We start from the raw sequence: 16,724 nt of genomic DNA, 5'->3' as shown, positions 1-16,724 counted from the left end.
TTGTGTAACATTTCAATATTATAACCAACCTGTAGGCCTTCTCTTCTTTCTTATTTTTCTACCGATTTTCCTACACCTTTGGGATTGCGGGTGCGAACTGTGTCACACATATGTGGATTTGGCCCTGTTTGATGGCCGGATGCCTTTCCTGACACCAACCCTTTGTGGAGGGATGTAATCACTACTGCGTGTTTCTGCGGTGGTTGGTAGTGTGGTGTGGTGTGTTACATGAATAAGAAAAAGATAGTTTTTGGACAAACACAAACAGCCAGTCTCAAAGCCAGATGAAATGAAATGTCGTATGGCGTTTAGTGCCGGGATATCCCAGGAAGGGTTCGGCTCGCCAGGTGCAGGTCTTTCGATCTGACACCCGTAGGCGACCTGCGCGTCGTGATGAGGATGAAATGATAATGAAGACAACACATATACCCAGCCCCCGTGCCACTGGAATTAACCAATTAAGGTTAAAATCTCCGGCCCGGCCGGGAATCGAACCTGGGACCTCTGAACCGAAGGCCAGTACGCTCACCGTTCAGCCAACGAGTCGGACTAAGCCGGATGAATTAATCAGATGCGAGTCAAATTCTTAAACCAGCCGGGAATCGAACCAGGGACCCTCTGAACCGAAGGCCTCAGCGCTGATCATTCAGCCAAGGAGTCGGAAAATTGTAGGAAAAAGAATAAATGTTCATATTTCAAATGCAAGTGAATGTTGAGTCGGACCATGGTCGGACAGAACAGCAGAGTTCATAACCGAGTCCCACCACGTAAAGTACAGTATTACATCCATCCATCCATCCATCCATCCATACATACATACATACATACATACATACATACTTTGGTATACATTTGCCCCACACAATAATATTCGCCAGTAAACTTAGGTAGGCCTACAATGAAAGTGACAAACAGCGTTTAGGGCGAAATCTAGCAAATTTTGTCTGTAGAAACATAACGACAGCTCCAGACTGCATTGGTAGATAGTACCTGGAGCTACAATCGTATAGAATTTGAATTCATAGCGAATTTCAAAATTAAATAACAAATAACATTAGAAGTGAATACATCTAAAGCAGATCAAATAAATACGCGCGATATTCATAACCTATACAAAGAATAAACATTTCAGCGCGGGAAAATGTGCTTTCAATTTTTTTTTACTCTTTGATCCACAATGTCCAAAAATGTCGGCCATTAGCTTCATCAGAATATCACAGTTAAATAAATGTATTACAACTGAAGCATAGTATTGGACCAAAGAAGCTATAAACAGTCCGACCCCGCGGTGTAGAGGGCAACGCGTCCGCCTGTCACCCCGCGTTCGATTCCCGGCCGGGGAAGGGGCTTTTAATTGTAAATGATTAATATCCCTGGCCTGGGAACTGGGTGTTTGTGTCATCCTTAATGTTTCTTTCATCGCATTCAACATTTTACACTTCCGCAATTTCCATATATACGTAGGTTCATAATATATGGTGCAAAGTAGGGGCAAAAGATCTTTCTAGGTCGACGCCCCAAATAATTAGCATTAAAAAAGCTATAGTCCGCCTCTGTGGTGTAGTGGTTAGTGTGATTAGCTGCCAGCCCCGGAGGCCCGGGTTCGATTCCCGGCTCTGCCACGAACGGGCTGGAATGGGGTCCACTCAGCCTCGGGAGGGCAAATTAGTAGAGGTGGGTTCGATTCCAACCTCAGCCATCCTCGAAGTGGTTTTCCGTGGTTTCCCACTTCTCCTCCAGGCAAATGCCGGGATGGTACCTAACTTAAGGCTAGGGCCGCTTCCTTCCCTCTTCATTGTCTATCCCTTCCAAACTTCCCATCTCCCTACAAGGCCCCTGTTCAGCATAGCAGCTGAGGTCGCCTGAGCGAGGTACTGGTCATTCTCCCCAGTTGTATCCCCCGACCCAATGTCTGATGCTCCAGGACACTGCCCTTGAGGCGGTAGAGATGGGATCCCTCGCTGAGTCCGAGGGAAAAGCCAACCCTGGAGGGTAAACAGATTAAGATAAGAAGAAAAAAGCTATAAATATGTTTTTGATGAAGGTATGAAAACGATAACTCTGTGGCGATAGGTGCCTATTAACTGCTTGAAGTTCCTAGATGGTAATAATAGTAGTAATACTAATGTTATTTGCTTTACGTCCCACTAGCTACTTTTTAGGTTTACAGAGAAGCCGGGTTAGTCCCGCCGGAGTTCTTTTACGTGACACGAGTCAGACGTATTTGAGCATCTTCAAATACCACCGGACTGAGCCAGGATCGAACCTGTCAAGTCGGGGTCATAGGGCCAGCGCCTCAACCATCCGAGCCACTTAGCCATTTAAACTCGTTCTAAATGCGTGGAAGTACACCCACTTCTTGGCAAAATGTAAATAAAGTTTCGTTAATAACTATCGAACTATGTATCTCCTGGATCCAATGACCAATCCGGTATAAGAATACCATGAACTTCCAACAAATTTAACCAATAAACACCTGCAATATTTTTTTAAAGCAATCGCAGCCCCTCCTCCCTCTCAAAATCTTTGCTATTTTATAATCTCACTCGATAACTAAGTGTAAATATAACAAGCAAACAGATCATATAATAAATAAATAAATAAATAAATAAATAAATAAATAAATAAATAAATAAATAAGATACCATTATTAAAGAATTTATGTATTATAAGTCTCTTGAATAAGAATATTTTTAACCACATACTTGCACATATTTCGTAATTCATATTCACGGCAATGGGGGTAACAAAATTTAGCAGGTGTTTTACCGTCGCCGACGTTTTACAGCTCCACTCGCTTAATGAGCGTAGGTACAGCAAAGACAAACGAGAGGAAATATCCTTCACGACGTATACCACTGTTGTATTCACGATGAATACCACAGAACTCGCGAAAACTTCACTTATAACGCAACATGAACGCTACTAATATTCACAAAATACAACCATTACAGGCAAACCCACTCGTACAGAGCAAGCAAACACAAAATTCTTGTATTTCGCGCTTGGTACTGTGTTTATGCTAGGCAACCTAAATATTTTTCCGCGTGCATCGAAAAACATACTTTACAAATGCCATCAATGAATGGCTACCAAAAACATCATACACGCCAAAATCCAAAAATAAATACTTTTATTACAGTTCATTTCATAAAATGGCTATTTCTATGAACAAGTGGCTGTACTGTTTCCTTCTTGTAGCCTCTCGTGTGTGGCGCTGAATACTTCGAGTGTTAACTGTACCCAAGCTAGTGCTCGCCCGCCGTAAGACGCTGTGAATCTTGAGCGCAACCAACAGCTATCGCCCCGCCTCCCCAAGACAAAGAGGCTTAAAGCGCCGAATGACCTTCCTGACGCTAGTCCTATGTCGAGGGACGTTTCCATTATTAAGTGTGTTTCTGTGCTGGTTGGTATTATGGTGTGCTGTTTGTAAATGAAAGGAAGCGTATTAAGACGAACGCAAATCACAGTCTCTGAACCGGAGAAATTGAACACACGCAGTTAAAATACTCGGCCCAGCCGGGAATCGAACCGAAATGTCTCTGCACTGAAGACAAGTACTCTGGCAATTAGGCTAAGAAGCCGGACACATAGTAATACTTATTACCAGCTTTATTATAATTAATAATAATAATAATAATAATAATAATAATAATAATAATAATAATAATAATAATAATAATAATATATTTCTATGGTAAATAACATTTTTATGAGCGTTCCGAATCCATAAATTAATACATCCTAGGTATCAGAAAGGTGACTCTAAAGAGCATGGTTTCCATCCAGCCACATGGCCAGTTCAGATCAACACAGCTCAAATTCAGCAACTAAACCAAACCAAACGAAACGAAACGAAACGAAACGAAACCAAACCAAACCCCATGGCGCAACAGCCCCAAAGGGCCATGGTCTACCAATCGACCACTGCTCAGCACGAACGTCTGCAGATTACGAGATGTCGTGTGGTCGGCTCGAAGACTTCTTGGCTTTCTAGATCCCACCGTCAGACGGTTCCTCAACTGGAATCCCGTAGGCTGCGTGGACCTTGAACCAGCCCTCAGATCCAGGAAAAATATATGGCCTGGCCAGGAATCGAACCCGTGGCCTCTGCGTAAGAAGCAGGCGTATTGCCCCTAGACCGCGGGGCCGGCTCAGCAACTAAACTTGATGAAAATATAAATTTGGGACTACCGTGAGAAATACCACCTTGAACACGGCTGCTGAGTGATAGCAATTCGAAACCTCGAGCATCTCGACTGACAATCCAATAACCAGTTTGTACTGCAGAAGTGAAATGCTTAATTTTTTGTCACCCTTTCGACACACAATTCTTCCCATTAAGCTCTCTCATCAATCGATTGTCGTGAAGTAATACGATTATTTCATTACAAATGCCAGTCACGTGAATGCAAATCCTGGTATAACAATATTACTCGTCGCGCCATGCTTTTATTTAAAACCAATCGATCGGAATAGTATGTAACCTGTTATATTTTTCGACATGAAACTTCACAAGGCACGAGACATTGGAATTCCATTCCATATCAATTTTCGCTCACTGTTACTCTATACACCCCTCCTAAACTCAGCTATGGTATTTAGTATCGGTACTCTATTCACAAGGTTACCACGGCATACTTTGTGATGTGAAATTATTTTCAACTCTGCTCTTCGAACAAATCGGAAATACGTCGATCAAATTCTGGTCACTTCATGTGGGATTTGTGCTGGACAAAGCGGAGGTGGGACAGGTTTTTCTCCTGTTTACCCTGTCATATTTCATTCCAGCAACACTCTTTAATATCATTTCATATGCCATTCATTAATCATTGCCCCAGAGGAGTGCGACAGGCTTCGGCAGACGACACAATTTCTACCTTCGCCACTTCATTCATTCCAATCCTGACCCGGTCGAATGACTGGAAACAGGCTGTGGATTTTCATTTCACTGTGGCTTCGTCTACTGCAATACCTCTTAGTGTAGAAACATTCAATCTGAGTCTAACCATCATCGCCTTGTTCTATTTCTCTCCCTCTCTCTGTTTTATACCCTCCATATCCTAGTCTATGATTCTCCTAAGAAATTCATCTTCTTCCATTCACTTCATATGAAGTATGTATGTAAGTATGCTAGAACCTCGAAAATTTCGAAAGGAATTTAAACTAGGAAATATCGAAATATTTAGCAGTGTAAATTCAGTTTAAGAGTAAGAAAACATATCGACAAAACGGAAATATCAATCTGTTTTTCCTAATTTCTAAGAGGTTCATTCTTAACACCTTTTATCACATCTCCGGCTATTGTTACTACGTTGTTGCACCAGTAATCATTCTCACTGCATTCATGACTGTTACTTCCAGCTTTTAAATAACCTAAGTCCTCCAAGCTTTCACTTCAGTACGGCAACGTCTACATGACATATCGTCGCTGCCGGGACAAAACCTCCAATGTGAAATATTTTAGCTTACAACTTTGGCCGGTAAGGTTCTGTCATCTAAGGTGCAATATTGTGCAAATATTGTCAAGGCATTCTTGCTCTTCATAATGTATGTGCTGCGGGTCAGTATATCAGCAAAAATATTATCACATAGGAGGTTTTGTCCCGGCAACGACGATATGTTAGGATATTTTTTCCCGAGACTTAACTTCTTTCTTAAAAATGCCGTTGATCGCAAATGTTAGCTGATTGCATTAGCTTTTTCTGCAGCTAAATTCGATTTCCCTTACTGTACTACACACATTTTATTGTTTACTGTCATTGCTTGAAATGATCCACCTGTTCCAGTTTTGTATTTGCTAGGGGCTTTACGTCGCACCGACACAGATAGGTCTTATGGCGACGATGGGATAGGAAAGGCCTAGGAGTTGGAAGGAAGCGGCCGTGGCCTTAATTAAGGTACAGCGTTTTCTTGGTGTGAAAATGGGAAACCACGGAAAACCATCTTCAGGGCTGCCGATAGTGGGATTCGAACCTACTATCTCCCGGATGCAAGCTCACAGCCGCGCGCCTCTACGCGCACGGCCAACTCGCCCGGTAGTTTTGCATTTGGTACCTGGTATTTAATCATAGGAGGTACCACTATATTGGTTATTACTTATTAGTTACTTTGTTTCTGAGATTGTGAAGCAACCCTTAAGCTTATAGCTTATTACATTAAAATTAACTTGAAAATGACAGTATTTTTTATATCCAGAAGATTTAATATTCATGATTGCACAGAACTTCAATGAAATCCCTGTTTGGTGTCGGAATGACAAGACCAACTGACATAGCTAAACATTTTTATTCCATAGTGTAAAACTGTTAACGTGGCCAACATTATGTTGTCAATGGCAGCTGTTCTATACAGTTAGTACGGTAGTTTGCTATTTATCAGTGCTGATAATACATTGATTGTCGTTTTGTGGCGTTATCGCTCAGTCAAGAGAATGGTCCATTGTTATAAATTTAAATTCAATTACCATTACATACGTTTCTAAGATGACGATAGTGACAATAATACCCAAGTACCGGTATTACATTTAGAAATATTTAACAGTGAAAATACAGTTGTCAGAGTAAAAACGCGCTGACCAAACTGCCATATCTATCTATTACTTATTTCATGGATAATTGAAAATTCGAAATTCACATGCTACTTTTTATGACATCTCTTCCTATACAAGTGTTCTTGCCTCGAAACTCAACGATTTGGGGCGGGATTTTCGCTGGGGCTAGCGTACGTGTTGTCAAGGAGGTCATCCGTTTTTCAACTCCAAGCCAAGTTTTAAATTAATCTGTCGTTTCCTCTAAACTCATATAATCGTGGAAACAGAGCATTGAAGAAAATCTAACATGAATATCCGACCTTTAATATTTTAATACGTATTAAGTACTTTATCACTACGATACGAGGTTGACAAAAGCTCACATATTTAATGGTACACTTAAGATTAGCATCACATACTTTGTCTTTCCGCCGTTCAAGAATAATGTTATTTGTAGGCTATATTACTCTATTATAATGTGACGAATGTTTGGTATGTACACAGAGCAAAGGATAAATGCTTATCGTTGGTTACTCCTTTGACATAAAACTCAAACATGTCTATAGAATTCCCTGGCAGTGTATGATCCTGTACATATCAGAGTGTTTGTTTAGCCGGGGTCACTTTTGTGTGCTCTGCTATAGCGCACTTCCAGGTGACGTGGAAAGCCACTTTGTACAAGTGCTTACATATTTCAGAGCCCCTTTCATGCCGAAGGCAAACAAATGCTACTGCCTCCCTCATCTAAAACTATATTGAATCCTGCACTGACCAGAGCAGGAGAGGAAGAAAAATAAAAGTTCCCACAAGCTCATTTCCCATTCATACACAGCTTCCGTATGAAGGAGGAACAGTGAAGAGATCAGATTAAAATGTATATCTCTTTAGCATCTTCCTACAGCTAAACATTCGAAAAAAATTCTAGAATACTTGACATTAAAAGTGATGGCGACTTTAGATTTCAACAGACTAAGAGTTCAAACTCTTAACTTCGTTTTCTCATACTGGTTTCTCATTGGAGCTAGGTTGCAAGATCAAATCCCGAAAAATCAATGATAAATAAAAAGTTAGGTAAGCCAAAGTTCACCAACTTAACGAGATTTTTTTTAAAAAAAGAAGCATACAATCATTTCTGGAAATAATACAAACAGGAAGCTGTACAGAAATTCCGCATAAAAAATTATATACTTTTAGTATAATTAAATAAATAATAAAAGCCTTGTAATTAGCGAAGTTAGTTGCGAATGACGTCCCTAAGCTCGTCTCCTTGGTATGTTTGTAAATCGAAATAGTGTTTACTAATAATAGCATAGTTATGAAACATAAGTTTACAGAAAGAGGTAACATTAAATATTAGAGTTACAACAAGTAGCCTAACTAGGCATAGACACAACAGACACCTACTGAAAAAATAGACATGAAAAACTACGAATATGAACACAGAAAAGTTCTAGTCCGAATTCTGTCACCTGAAACTAAGACGAGGTTATGTTTTGGGCATTATTGGTGAACTTAAGAATTGTTGAAGTATTTCAAATAAATAAATAGTTGGATATCGTTAAATAAACTAAAAGTTTAACAACGCTGCTTGAAAGCACACAAAATATACTTCAAAACAATACATCGATGTTTACAAAAATTGCAATACTGATTGCACAATATAGAATGGATACTTACAGAGTAACAGCTATATCACCACAAACTCTCAACACAATATGGCAAATACTTCAAGCAAGGAGGTACTGTTCACGCATCCTCTTCGACATACGAAATTTTCTGGCACAATGTAGACCTACTAATTGATGCTGCCATCTTTCTGCAAAATATTGTATTATCTGTAAAATTAATATGGCTGGAGGCAAATTTGGGGTTGCCAACCTTGGTACATAAATGCAAAAATGCCAATCCGTACAGTCTAACACTTACCAAGACGTACCGAGTTCCATTTCTAGCAAGTCAACGAAATTTTATTCCGGACTGGAGGGCTGGGATAGGGCTCACTCATCCTCACGATACCAACTGAGAAGCTGTTGATATAAGAGGTAGCGTACTTGGTCACAAAATCCAAACAATTCTGCTGTTCTCAGCCATCATGCAGACCACGAGATACTCCGATCTCTGCCGGCCATCTTGCTCGACAGAAGTGGTTTTGTCATTAAAGTTCGTTAAAATTTTGTACAGGACACGGGTTTGGTTTGATCGTTTGTATTTGTTTATTTAGCACGAGTGAGCACAGAGGAAACGGTTCACGAACTAAACACTGAAAGTCGTAGTGGCTTAAGATCAGATCACTCAACACTGCTTTCCTAGCTAACAGTGTAAATTTATGTTGAAAGTTGCCGATCTCTCGAATGGTCATTATGGAAATTTCACTCTCATTCACGGAGATCCGAACCAAGGCTACCTTAATATGAAAGTGAGAATGCTTTCACTTCACTGTTATTCTATCAGTTTGGTTCGCAACAAGCAATAACTGATCGGACCATTGGCTTTTATATCACACTTCCCTTTACTCCAAAGTCGAGACCTATATATCATCTTGAGATCTCAGAGACTCAAATATCAAACTCTACCATACTATAGTTCTGTTTACTGTCGTCTGCAGAGAGGAAATTGCTGCAGTCATAAGACCAAACGACGCAGCAACATTGTTATTCCTGTGTTACTGTGTGTTTCCTGAGGCAATCAGAGCTCGCAGCGGCAAGATAAATGAGCGCTCATACAACCCATGCAATAAACTGATGCTCATCAGTTAAAGATGAGAATGACAGAGTTCCCGTCACGACAATACGTGCATCAAATAAATCTCTTCACAAGCAGGGCTCCTTCTACCACTTTTGTGTTAATTGCTCTCCCGTACAAAATTGAGGAGGAAAACACATCATGGTAGTAAAATTATCTACATTGGTCTCCATATTTTAGAGACAATATGTATAAAGTCCGGAGATGTGTCCCGAGGACAGTTGTATTATCAGCTCTTTCGTCTTAGAATATTGACTGTTTTAGGACAAGCAATCCTCTAAGGCAGTGATTCTCAAAGTGTGGGTTGTGACCCCTAATGGGGAGCAATGCGCGGTCTGAGAAAACCGAAAACGTGATTAGTGGGAGGTACAACTATTATTATTATTATTATTATTATTATTATTATTATTATTATTATTATTATTATTATTATTATTATTATTATTATTATTATTTATAATTATTATAATATTTATATATAATATAATTTATTATATTTATTTATTTATTTATTATCAAATAATAATTATTAATAATTAATAATAATAATAATAATAATAATAATAATAATAATAATAATAATAATAATAATAATAATAATAATAATAATAATAATAATATAGCCTCCGTGGCTAGGTTCCATGGTTCCGATCCCAGTCACTCTCTATGTGACTTGTGCTAGACAAAGCGGAGGCGGAACATGTTTTCCCCATCATCTTTTATTTTAGCTATACTCTCCAATGTCACGTCATTTCATCTGCTATTCATTAATCATTGCCCTGCAGGCCCCATTTTGATTCGCAACAGACAGGGGGAGAGGCACGATATTGACTGCATTCGCACAAGACATACAGCGCCAACTCAAGACCTCATGGTGTGGGGTGCTATTGGGTACAAAAACAACTCACATTTGGTGCGTGTCCAGGGTACTGTGAGTAGTTTGACCTACGTGAATGACATCCTGCGATCCGTAGCCATACCCTTTCTGCATGACACCCTAGACGCCATATTTCAGCAGGACAATGCGCGACCTCATGTTGCTGAAAGTATACGTGCTTTTTTGTTGTCACAGAATGTCAGACTGTTAACCTGGCTCACCCGATCAGCGGACTTGTCGCCAATCGAAAATGTTTGGGATATGGTGAAACGACGGGTGCGGCGCTGTGACCGAATGCCAACCACCAAGGATGAACTGTGGAACCAGGTAAATGCAGCATAGATATAGATGGATATACTCCAGGACGCAGATCTGTCTTGCAATGCCATTCGGATGAGGTGTCGATCTTGTCGGGGGAGCGTCTGCGAGGCATCCTGCACGTCTGCTCAAGTTACACTGATCCATTACTGTACCTTCGGTTTATAGCGACAACGAGAGCCGCAGGCACATTTTACCAGTAGGCGGTGGTGTGCCGATATATTGATATGGACCTTGAATCTGAAGGCCGACATGGTTCAAATGCTAATAATTTCTTCAGAACATACTAATGCACACGTCCTGTAAATACGAACCTATATCTAGTCTTTCAAATTGCTCTAGTTATTATGAACATGAGTATAATTACCGATATGATAGAGCGAACAAAGTCTCCTCTCCAAATCATATACAGATCACCTGTTTTAATTTGCATATTGCCATTCATTTCGATTTAGGCTCCATGGTTTAGGACAGAGTGTCTACTTCTTACCCAAAGGTCCTAGGCTCCATTCCATGCCAGTCTAGGAACCTTAATTCTGGAATGAAGGCAGGAGCGGCGCTCATTCAGACGCGTGAGAGAAACCGAGGACGTATCTTATACGAGAGGTAATGAAATGCGGCCAAGAAATCCAAACTATAGGCTGAAGATGACGTCACGCCGATCACAGAACACTTCAGTATCTGCAGGACATCTGGCTGGGTTATAGTCCTCTTATCAGGCAGCTCTTGCGCCACGGTTTTTATGTTCATCTTTATTTTCGATTATTAAAATAACTACTCTCAAGAGTTTTATTAGGAATGTAGTGAGATGATGGAGTAATTCCACACAGTTACATAGCTGTTCATCTCCCGCTCTGATATTCTGCACAAGCTCCACGTACATCTTATCATCGTAAAAGCCGCTCGTATAATTTAACCTCACTGACCTCATCACGGAAGCTATAGAGGGTGTTTCATATTTAAATGGATGTTAGGAAGATTTTTTTATCATTCAGTTATATATATCTTTAAAATTCAAGAATAAAGCAATGTTATAAAATTTTGAGAGACTCCGTGGCCCAGACGGCAGCGCGTCTGCCTCTCACCGCTGGATACCGTGGTTCAAATCCCGGTCCCTCCATGTGAGGTTTGTGCTGGACAAAGCGGAGGCGGGACAGGATTTTCTCCGGGTACTCCGGTTTTCCCTGTCATCTTTCATTCCAGCAACACTCTCCATTCTCATTTCATAGCATTTATCAATCATTAATAAATCACTTTGGAAGTGGTGACCCCATCGTACTAATAGCCTATGTATGGTTCATTCATAACATTCCTGACCCGGTCAATGACTGGAAAACAGGTTTCAGGTTTTCATTCATAAAATTTTTATCCCACAAAATTAGTCCAAATCATCAGTAAGTCACGAGGTCTTAAAGACCAAAAAATTGCTAGGAACATTAGAGGAAATATCAGAAAATTATTATAAAAATTCTGTATAATGAGAAAATAACTACAATATGATGGTTAAAATTACTTTATAGGGCGGGACTGCCTAGTCAAGGGGTAAAGGCGTGTTCGGTTTACATGGAAGGACGTCGGTTCCTCTCCTCGTCAGGAAGCCGAAAACACAGGAAAAGAGATTTCCATTTCCGGAGAGGCATGTGTCGCCGAGGTTCACTCAAAATACACAAAATAAATAGTGGTAATGTTGGTCGAGCGACTCTATCCCACTTAGAGCTCTGAGTGCACTCCTCCAAGGGTACTTTTTTTTTTTTTTTGCTAGGGGCTTTACGTCGCACCGACACAGATAGGTCTTATGGCGACGATGGGACAGGAAAGGGCTAGGAGTGGGAAGGAAGCGGCCGTGGCCTTAATTAAGGTACAGCCCCAGCACTTGCCTGGTGTGAAAATGGGAAACCACGGAAAACCATTTTCAGGGCTGCCGATAGTGGGGTTCGAACCTACTATCTCCCTAATACTGGATACTGGCCGCAATTAAGCGACTGCAGCTATCGAGCTCGGTAGGGTACATTTTAAGGTGAGTAATTGTATGAAACTATTCTCAAGTGACGGTGTCAGGCTATATAGCTCAGACGGTAGAAGCACTGGCTCTCTGCACTCGCGTTGATGGGCTCGATCCTGGCTCATTATCGTTGTATTTGTAGGAGATAAAATACGTCAGAATCGTATTGATAGATTTACTGACACGTATAAAAACTCGTGGAGGTCGAAATTCCGGTATCTTGTTGTCAATGAAAACGTAAATATAGGTATTGGAACATGAAACCTGTAACATCAATGAGAGATTCGGGAGAAATCTTATACCATTTCCAATTTGTCCAGCGCTAATTTGATGTCGAATGACAGAACTCTTAGATCGAAGGTTAAGCAATAAATATGGCCCATGGCTGTTGTGAAATTTCTTACTGCACTTGACTGTAGACAATGAAGTGTGCAAATATATAGAAATAAAAGATTATCTGAGACATTATTTTTGCCGAAATATCTTTCATCTATTTACTCGCAAAGTAATTTAATAAACTATAGACATTGAAATATAGGACAGTGCTATGATCAAGTGGTTAAAGTGCATCTCTCAGCAAATCTGGGTTCAGGTTTTGGTTTTGTTACTGCCCTCATAAAAATAATGTCCTTATTGTTCCGTGCTGAACAATAAGAATGTGGTATTCATAAACTGGAATGTAGACGCTCACCAAGCCAAAAAAAATGACTTTATAAATGTAATTATCTACAAATGAACGTATTCAGCAAAAAGAAGTGTGTTAAAATCCTCACTTTTGGCCATACATGAAGTGAATGCGAATGCTAATATGGTACCTACATCATAAACAACGCTACTAAAAATGAAAATATATAGTTTTAAGCGACTGTTTATATCGTAATCATAGCCAAGAGACCTCTAGTTTTACGCGGAATCCGTACCACAGGACGTGAATTTCATTTTAAAAATTACAACACTCGGCTATCACGCTTCCCTCCCATACAGGTACAAACTTTCAAATCCTATACTAGACTTAACTAAAGTTGGCGTCTGACAGGTAAGGTTGGAGGGAGGAGCTCTGCACGTGCCATTTCACGATGTTGCCACATTCCAGCATTCCTTTCTACATGCTCTTACCCCTCGCTTCCGGCTCACTTGTTCCCTCCTTCATTCTGACCGCTGTGATCTGTTGTAGACTACCTGGCCAGGTGGTGTCGTCTCATTTGCGATCACTCTTATACAAACAGTCAGGTTCTTATCAGTGACAGTGACAGGTTTGGCAACTCCCAGCAAGACGAGCTGGCCTGGAGTTTTATCTCCATGGCAACCGCAGTCGCCCCACCCTCGTTTCCATGGCAACCACACAGCCACTCCCTTTATCCCGCCTCGGCAGGCAGTAAACGGACCTCCCTGTAAGAAATGTCAGACGCCAACTCTTATTATTAGCAGTATAGGCCAACGTAATTTTAATGTAAACACACGGCTTGGTCGGGGTTGGGAGCCATGCCAAGAAATGAGCATCAAACACTAACACAGCGTGGGTTCCAGCCAATGCTACCGTAGCGTGCTTGCTATGGGCAGAGCCTATCAGCAGGGAGATGCTTGTTCAACTCCCTCCCCTGGATAAGTTTATTCCATCTATTGGCGCTCTCAAGCCGGTCATAAGCCACGTGCAGATTTAGCAACACCGTCTCGCAAAGCCCGTCTGAAGTCACCCGCGAAGCGATCTGACTGGCTAACTTCAGCAACTCATAAAATAACAACGGCGTGAGATATCGACATATGTTTTTCAAATTACCTATCAGTAGGACCAACACTCTAGCGCTCATATACCCTGTTCACGTTATTTCACCCTATATATACAGTATATAGTTTAGATAATATTCAATTAATAGCTTTTGACCGAGCTCGATAGCTGCAGTCGCTTAAGTGCGGCCAGTATCCAGTATTCGGGAGATAGTAGGTTCGAACCCCACTGTCGGCAGCCCTGAAAATGGTTTTCCGTGGTTTCCCATTTTCACGCCAGGCAAATGCTGGGGCTGTACCTTAATTAAGGCCACGGCCGATTCCTTCCCACTCCTAGCCCTTTCCTGTCCCATCGTCGCCATAAGACCTATCTGTGTCAGTGCGACGTAAAGCAACTAGCAAAAAATAGCTTTTGAAATGCGATTGTTTTGTGATAACTTTTGAAGTCATAAATTGTCTCACATAGTTAATATTTCACGTTATAGCAATACCATTTTTCTTGGTTTTGTATAGCTGCCCTCTGCATGTACAGTGCTGAAGGCAGGTCACTGAAGTATGATCTGAGTGGAGTTGAATGTCCCTATTTGGATTTATAACAGATCTACAAAAGCTTGCTAAAGTCATCTTTATAAGAATTTACGACACCAAAGCTTCGTAAACTGCTGCTTTTCCCTTCACTTCAATTTCAAGCGAAAAGCTTTGAAAGCACACAACTACCATTTGTGCTATTTCTAATTCTCCTTTCCACTCTTCAAAACAGATCACGAATCTCTCTTTGTGGGGAAACGCCCCATCGCTGGCAGTTGTTTGCGAGGTAGCGGCCGTACCCTTCGCTATAATCACCTCGCGGTAGCCCTTATCTGATGTCTGTGCCTATCGCTGCTCCAGGCAATTTGCACACCACCCGCCTCTTAAAGCTGACACATCAAAACACGAGGCTGACAGCTGAAGCGTCCGCTACTGTCTGCTGCAAACTCACAGAGTTCCTGATTACACTTCATTGTCGTAGAGTCTAGTTTGTATTATAGTATGATCACTCACCATTTTGACTGAAATAATAATATCTATATTATTATTTTTATTATTATTATTATTATTATTATTATTATTATTATTATTATTATTAATATATACATACATAATTGTAAATTCTCCCTCCTGTAAACGAAGGACCAAATACAACATGTTGATAAACACCATAAAGGTTTTATTTCCATACCTATTATCTTTAAATCAGAAAAAACTCATTCTAACCATTCTCATCTTGTCTCCCTTTGCTTTCTTACCCTCCATGGCCGTTACGTAACATATCGTCGTTGCCGGGACGTAACCTCCTATGTGATAATATTTTTGGAGATATACTGACCCGCAGCACTTACTTATGAAGACCGAGAATGTCTTGACAATTGTCACACAATATTGCACCTTAGATGACAGAACCTTACCGGCCAAAGTTCTAAGCTAAAATATTTCACATAGGAGGTTTTTTACCGGCAACGACGATATCCTCCATTCGCTTCATATAACCCCACTACCGGAGTCTGTTCATGTGCACAGCTTCCAACATCCAGTTCATTCCCAACTTAGTCTTCATCTCTTTTGCATTATTAAATAAATCAGCTTGTAACCAATTGAAAACTCATACTTTAATTTTAAAATGGTAATTTTTATTAGAAGTCCATTGAATTGCACCTTTTATTTCGAAACTACCTTACTTTATGAATTCCTGATTGACAATAGGGAGGGGTTTGGAGAAATTCATTTCTGCAACGTACGTGACATGCATACGATACACACACATTTCTATACGCTGTAATGATTTTTAGTAGTCAGTCTGCTAGCCTGCGTGAATACATGCGCTTCCAGAACGCTCTGTGTGGAACTGGCTCTGTGGCTTTGTTTATTTCCACATCTCTTATCTTTAAATCAGAAAAAACTGAGACTAACCATTCTCATCTTGTCTTCCTTTGCCTTTCTTACCTCCATGGCCGTTACGTAACATCTCCTCAATTCGCCTCACATGACCCCACTACCGGAGACGGTTTATAAGCACAGCTTCCCCCCTCCTTGAACCAGCCCTCAAGTCCAGGTAAAAATCCCTGATCTGGCCGTGAATCGAACCCGGTGCCTCCGCGTGTTAAATATACATACCTAAACAAATGTATAAAGCTTGAAACTGGTAGTACTTTACATGATCATGTTTGCACTTTTGTAGATATCAGTTATGCGGATTGTCTTATAATACTCTTTGGGTTAGAGAACTATTTTGTTTACTTCTGAATAAGTATACATTTTCGTTTGAGGCTTCCCTGTTCCTTTACAGTCAGTTTACCATTCCACTCAACCACGAACACACTTTTGTTCGGCTTTTGTGTTTCCTTCGCTCAGATGCTATCCTTTCTGCATGTTTAGGAAGCAGAGAAAAAAAATTAAGCGAAACATGGAAGCAGCATAGAGGAGAGGTACGACTTGCCAGAGACCCACCAATCCGCTTATGCAGATGAGTTAACGGTAAGACTGTGTAATCT

Source organism: Anabrus simplex, chromosome 1 (assembly GCF_040414725.1).
Source record: "Anabrus simplex isolate iqAnaSimp1 chromosome 1, ASM4041472v1, whole genome shotgun sequence".
Taxonomy (NCBI): Eukaryota; Metazoa; Arthropoda; class Insecta; order Orthoptera; family Tettigoniidae; genus Anabrus; species Anabrus simplex.
The sequence above is the reverse complement of the archived record's forward strand: the minus strand, read 5'-3'. Positions refer to the sequence as shown.